Consider the following 7,391-nt stretch of genomic DNA (forward strand, 5'->3'; position numbering starts at 1 on the left):
ATTTTATTATCTGATTAACATTGTTAGAGCAAGAAAGTTTTTATCCATTTATTTTAATAATATTTTATGTTAAGAAAATTTTAAACTTTAGCTTGTACTTTGGTTTATACTTTTTATTTTCTCATGCCTTGGTGAATGAAAGAAATGCACAATACTTTGTTTTTCATCATCCATCGATTTTGAAAGCAATATAAATTATATGTAACTATTCAATAAAACTTTCTTCCCAAAAACATCATGAACATGATTTTAGGTTCTGTTTTTTATAATCGTGAGTTACCATATATTTGATAATTACATGGTTTTCAAGTACTTTCAGATAATATAAATAAATTGTTTAATAACAGTACACTAAATTTCCAAAACTACCCTTATATAAGATTTACTTATAACCAATTGTACAAAAAGATAGAAACCAAAACTGATTACTTGGATAATAACAACATAGTTTACCACTTCCTTCCTAGAAAAATATCGGATGATATTAACTGAGCCTGTTCAAAGTTAAAACCCGAACTTGAACTTTAGGACAATGTGCTTTGAATAATAAGCTCAAATGAGTATAAAATTCAAATTACAAAGCTTTATCAAAAGAGCTGAAAATATAATGCTAGCATAAATAAATTAGTAGATGGACCAAATTAACCACGGTTTCATTTATTTGTTTATTTTTTATTATAGCACACACAATCCCACTCTACTGCAGGAAACATGATGCATTCAATATGTTGTTTGCATAATCCCAGTCAACATTGGCTCTGGTTTGTACAAGTACAACACAAGACAGTGAATTGACTAAACTGCCCTTGAATTCACAAAACCTTTAGCCAACATTGCAGATATGTACTTCCAAAATTTACCTATTGGTATGTTCAACGATCTCCTCTTCAATAAGCCACCCCAAGCACACTACAAAAGCAATTGCATAAAAACCTTCAGGACCCTACACTTGTAATGTTGTTTAGGATCCTACTTTCAATACTTTCTATTACAAGAATGTACTTTTGAAATAACTATGTATTTTATATATACACTTCATATTATAATGTAAATATATAGAACACACACTACAAGACAACCGGTTCGATGTCTGGCCCGTTTTTCAAAACCTTGCTATGGAGGATCAGAAATGTCAAACTACCTTGTTACAACTTGTTGTCAAGAACTTTTGACTACCTTTCTTCTGCCCATCAGTGTCAACTGCAACCTATCCTTGTAAATCAATTATCTGTAAGATATTAGCCAAAAGCAACCACCCATTGGAAAGGAAACTAAACTACCTTAATCAATTTCTACTTTCGTTCAAACATACATTCTTTGCACTCTGTTATAGAATACATAGAACGGTAAAAGTGTTTGATTAGAGTACAAATTCATAAGACAACAAACACAAAGGCTTAAATAAAAATAAAAAAGAAATTTCTCACCATGAAAGAGAAACCTTAACTGGAACAGGGCCAAACCTTAACTATACAGATGCTTTTATTTTGCTTCTAAACCTGAAAGGTGAAAACAAAGGGCAAACCAGTCACTTCAGCAACAAAATAAAGGATAAATTGGTCATTTTAGAAAATAATCTACAACGCACCGACATGATAGGCCAAATTGGTTGCTTCAGACGATAAAATGAAAGGCAAAATTTTCACCCAATCCTATAAAAAAAAACATCAAACTTGTGAGCCTTTTGATTCTTAGCAGTCACATGTTGGTGAATCACATGCTTAACTTTTAAGTCGTAATAATCAATCACCACCAGTATAAATTTCAAGTACCAATTTGTTATTTCAAATAGGTATAGAGGGAGCAGCATGTCAACCACATTACATCATTAATGTTCAAAGAAATGCAATTCACTTTAGCAAATGCATCAGGTCATAATGGGGTCAATTCTTTTTGTGATTATCCCCTTAAAGTGGAAATAAAAACATAAATATACCTTCATTATACCACTTTACTACCATATGGTAGGTTAGGATCATGAACTTGTGTACGATTTGCTTTGAATCATTTCTGATTTGGTCAAACAGCGAGTAGTCGTTGTACTTCCAACTTCTGAACCAGGTTCACTCCTTCATGAAGATTCTTAGAACCATAAGTTTGCTAGCCTACAAAATGAAAAACCATAGTCATGAAAACTGCACATTAATAAACACTATTATAAGGCCAGATTTCATGAAACTTTGTTTTTACCTTAATGAGACATGAAATTGAAACCATATAAACACATATGACACACACATATATATGTAAATACACACATCCCCATATGATTGGTAATAGACATGGTAGGCAAAATGTTTGACGCTGAATGTTCAGACACTAAAAGAACCATAACCACATATTGGACTCGTAGCAGGTGGAAGTGTGAAAAAATAACATTGTCAAAACCCGGTGTTATAGAGAAATACAGATGGAAGTATGAAAGTGGTGTCAAAACCCAATGTCATAGAGAAATACAAATCGAAATGTGAAGGTGGCGTGTGTATTTCTTTCTTCAAACCAGAGAGGGAGAGAGAGATGAGAATATCTATGGAGGCAAAAGCGGTAGTTGGTGGTGTCGTTGGCTTCCATTTTCTGAAACCTTGCACATGAAGCCACAATGAGCAAAAATAGGTTTCTAAATAAAAGTGATTAAAAAAACATTAGAGATATTTTAAGAAGGCAAGAACAAATAGATAAAAGAGAGAAACTTGGATGGGCTGAGATTTTGTGGTTTATAGGCTTAGCTTTAGATCTAGGGTTTCTTGGAGAGAACGACGTGGTGAATGGAGTTGACCGGAACATATAAAGATAAGTGAAGGAAAGAAGGTGAGCAAAAGCTTATGTGAAATATTATCTGGAGGGTGGCTACTGGAACAGATGGAACTGATGGAGGTGTCGTCTTCACCGGAGTACTGAAAAAATAGATAAAACACATATTAAAAATAGATGAATCAATGAACTCGATAAAATCAATGAACTCGATAAAATCAATGATCGTGGTCGTCATGGTGAAGGAGGTGTCTATGGCGATTGTGGTGATGGGTAACCGGTAAGTGAAGAAAGAAGGAGAAGAGTGCTTCTGGTTGTGGCGATGGTAGCTAGGGTTTCCAGAGAGAAAAGGTGAGTATTCAAATTTTGAAATGAAAAGGGAGAGTGAGGGAAAGGTATCCGAGATGGTCGATCCATATGAGTGTCTGGAAAGTCATCTGGCCATTGGAATAAGAATGGAAGGTTAAGATTTCACCCCTTGAATTCTAAGACTTTTGTCTTAAAATTAGTAGGGTCCATCAGATACATAGCTTTATAAAGTGTTAACATAAGATAAGATATATATATATATATATATATATATATATATATATATATATATATATATATATATATATATATATATATATATATATATATATATATATATATATGTAGTATCCGATAGGTAAGAGAATATGTGTCTTCCGCTTCATTTCATGTTCCTTGTTTGGTTGTGGGTTTAGAGCAGATTCACCCAACCTATTATCTATTCGATTTTAGTTATATATATGTTATGTACACATTAAGTCATCATAAGGGGTACCAGGTATGGGTCAAGTCATATGACACTAATTCAATGCACAGTCTTCTAGTACAAAGCATACTTTTCAAATCAGATCTTTCAGTATACAAAACTAGAAACTTCCCAGTAAAGGGTTTAATCCATTTTATTAAACTAGTGTAGACTTAAAGGACTTTAGGTAATTAACTCTTTAATACCTTGGTTTATACATCATGGTTATATATCATTAATACCCAATAGGTCGTTGGATGTGCGCCATCCGCCTTATTTCCTGTTCCTTGTTTGGTTGTGGGCTTAGTACAGGTGCACCTAATTAACTATCTATTCGATATTGGATTATATATAGGCAGTATAAACTAAGTAATTATAGAAGTAATCACTGTGGTCACTATTTTACTATAAGAAATAAGGGTTTTCTTAAAGAATCTTTTCATAAATTATAAAGGAACTATTACAATTAACTCCATGAGTAACAAGTGAATACACCAGAGTTATATCCAACGAGGACCTAACAAACAATGGGATGTGTGCTATCCGCCTTACCTCATGTTCCTTGTTTGGTTATGGACATAGGGCATATGCGTACAATCAATTTTTTGCTCACTCAGAGTTTTATATAACTTGCATTGATTTAGTACTCATAGAAAGGATTGTAAAATCATTTTTATGTATCTTTCATCAAATTAGGAAATATAGGATTTTCTAGGGGAACAGGCGAACTTTTCTAAAAACAAAACGTATAACTTACTACATTTCAACTACATTTTTCGACAACTTTCTACAAATTACTTACATCACTAAAATCTTATGAACTCACCAGCTTAATTGCTGATAAACTCTTTCAAATAACTTGTATTCTTAGGAAATTACTAGACAAGTCCTCGTTCTGGGAATTCAGAAGATGGAGTAGTATAGCTTCCAGTCTTATTTTGTTATTTGTTTATGTACTTTATGTTTTGTGAACACATACTTTGTAAAAACTTTCTTTCTAATGAAATGGTTGTTCATTACTTTCTTACTATGATGCATGTCTTGTGATACTAAACATGACGTCCTCCACCCCCGAATGTTTCTGTCATTCCGGTTTTGGGGTGTGACACTAAGGAACCAAGAGATCACGGAAGATCTAGGCACATTGACAAAAATTACCATTTCATCATACATCAAATAGAAGAAGGACTCCTCGTGACAAAGAGGGTATCATCGAATGAGAACCCAACAGATCCCCTCACGAAGGGACTGAGTAGGGTTAAGCATCTACAACATACAAGGCGCATTAGGCTGAAGGATGATATTAGTTTTAATAATTAGATAGTTTTCTGAAACTTGTAAAATGTGATTGACATTTGATGATTAAATAAAACTTGTTATTTATTTATGAGTAAAGTGCTACTATATTATGTTAATCGTTTACTATGGTTTCAGTTTTGCATGTTTTGACTTCCTAAATAATTATGTTATTATTCAAACTCTCCACAGCCAGTCATACTTTAGAAGTAGGTATTGAGTTAAGACTATCATGAATTTGGCTTGTATGATTTGTATAATGTGCATTAGACATAGCAATGGTTGTTGCAACATTCATGAGTACTCAGAAGGGGTTGAGTATTGGATTCAACCTACACTCACTTGCATCACTTCATGGAATTTATCTCTAGTGATCGTGAGATGGTAATATCATATAAATCTTCAAACCTAGAGATATGAGTTGTTGACTATGAGTTGGTTATCCATTGATTTTACGAAAACGTATTGGTAACTCGATGTTATAAAACGTGCTTTTGTGCATAATTTAACAAGTAGTTAGTACAAGAATATGAGTCAAAGTTTATATGTTCCTTCTAGAAATATAAGTGATATCTGGGCCCCTTGATGGTTTGGTTTTGACTTATGTATCGGGCCCAGTCAAAACCTAATTGATGTGTTCAATTTAGTTCTATGTCGAAACAAATCAGAGATCGAGAAAAAAATGTTGGACAATAAGTAAGACCATGTTCCATGTGTTTGTCTGGTTGATATCTTGAGAGCAGAGGATTATATGATCACTTATCTTAAATGGCATATCATTATCATCTCAGTTCTGAGAGACTTTGAAAGAGCTATGATTGCTAGTCAGATCCTGAAGTCATATCTACAAATATTGTTGTTAGACTTATCCAAGTGGGAGACTGTTGGATATAGTGTTTAAGTCCATAACTATATTTGGTGTGTACTTAACCCGACACAGAATGGTCCATTTGGGTTGCATGTCATTGCAATACTTGGTTAGATAATATGAGAGAAAGGACACTTATGGTTTTTAATATATTATAAGTTCTAATATATTAATAATAGTATTGTTTAATTAGTGTTGATCAAGAATTAATTTAGAATTAATTTGGCGATCAATATGAGACAAATTAAATAGATATGGTTGATTATGTCAATCATCTATTCTTTTATAGTGGGATAATGATCCATGGTTTATGGAGTTGGGCTATAACCCATTAGGAGCTCCATGGATAGTCCATGGGGGTTACAAACCCATGGACCATTAGAAATGAAGAGTCATGACAATTAAGGGAATACATGTGTAAACCCTAATTGTGACAACACTATAAAAAGGACCATATGGCTAGCAAATCGGAAACTAGTTGTTTGAAAGAGGGCATAGCCGATTTTGAGTGTTAGTGACATTCTCTCAAGTTATTCCAAGTCTTGTGGTGTTGTGTGAAGCATTTGAGGCACAACGTTTGGGGTGTTAGGCTCACAAAGTCATCAAATAATTTAAGCAACAAGAAAGGTATGTACTTATACTAGTTTTTATATTACATGTTTCCCATGCCATGCTAGTTAGGAAGTAAACCTTGGAAAAATCAAATTTGCATTATATTAGAGAAAATATAGATCCAAGGTTTATAGGGTTGCATGTACACCATAGGAGTGTTAGAATGTTCAAAACCCATCACATTCTTCGAGCATGCGTTATGAATTTCAGTGGGAGTTAGGACACATACCTACCCTTGGCTGAGTTTTCCTATAACAACAACCATCACTCAAGCATCGGTATGCATCCCTTTGAGCTCCTTTATGGTAGGAGGTGTCGTACTCCCATCTGTTGGGGAGAGGTGGGGTAGAAAGTTATGGACGACACTGAGATAGTGTTGAAGACGACTGAGCAGATTCAACAGGTTAGACAGAGGTTGCAAATGGCTCAGAGTTGTCCGAAGAGTTACGCAGACAGACGACGATCCGCGCTTGAGTTCCAGGTCAGATATTTTGTGCTTCTGAAAGTTTCCCCATGGAAAGGAGTAATCCGGTTTAGCAAGCGGGGCAATTTGGGGCCTTGATATATTGGACCTTTCAGGGTGATCGCCAGGGTAGGCAAGGTAGCATATCAGCTGGAGCTACCTGAGGAGTTGGGCCAGATCCATAGCACCTTCCATGTGTCCTAGTTGCAGAAGTGTGTGGCTAATGAGACGGTAGTAGTACCATTAGAGTACATTCAGGTGGATGCGAACCTTAATTACATCGAAAGGCCGATCGCGATCATATATCGGAAGGTGAAGGTTTTGAGGAGCAAGGAAGTTCCTCTGGTTCAGGTCCGAAGGCAACATCAGAAAGGGTCCGATTTAACTTGGGAGCTGGAGTCGAATATGCAGGAGCAGTACCCCGAGCTATTTGCGGAGCAGGACTTCGGGTGTGAAATCTGATTCTAGTGGGGGAGAATTGAAACATTTGGTTTTCCAGGTATATTATTCTTAATATCTAATTTAAGAATTTTAGAGGGACTGGAAGAATTGGTGCCTCAACTCGTCGAGTAGTGCCGCGAGTTGGTAACGTGTTAAATTGATGGACTCGAAGAGTCGAGTGTCTG

The 7,391-nt window shown here is 35.0% G+C and overlaps 1 long non-coding RNA gene across 3 annotated transcripts; it reads right to left on the reverse strand.

The window, feature by feature from the left end:
• Positions 1–593: 593 nt before the first annotated feature.
• Positions 594–3,204, reverse strand: LOC144998013 (uncharacterized). 3 transcript variants are annotated; one of them, XR_013660058.1, is made up of 6 exons: positions 2,191–3,204; positions 1,937–2,105; positions 1,593–1,652; positions 1,428–1,499; positions 1,142–1,324; positions 594–909 (listed from the first exon to the last, which is right to left on the reverse strand). It is a non-coding gene; the product is annotated as an uncharacterized LOC144998013 (long non-coding RNA). The 3 variants fall into 3 exon arrangements; XR_013660056.1 differs by having other exon boundaries at positions 1,589–1,652; positions 2,191–3,202; XR_013660057.1 differs by having other exon boundaries at positions 1,142–1,228; positions 1,589–1,652; positions 2,191–3,200.
• Between the last annotated feature and the right edge of the window lie 4,187 nt (positions 3,205–7,391).

Source organism: Lactuca saligna, chromosome 5, assembly GCF_052625555.1.
Source record: "Lactuca saligna cultivar CGN05327 chromosome 5, ASM5262555v1, whole genome shotgun sequence".
NCBI classification, from domain to species: Eukaryota; Viridiplantae; Streptophyta; class Magnoliopsida; order Asterales; family Asteraceae; genus Lactuca; species Lactuca saligna.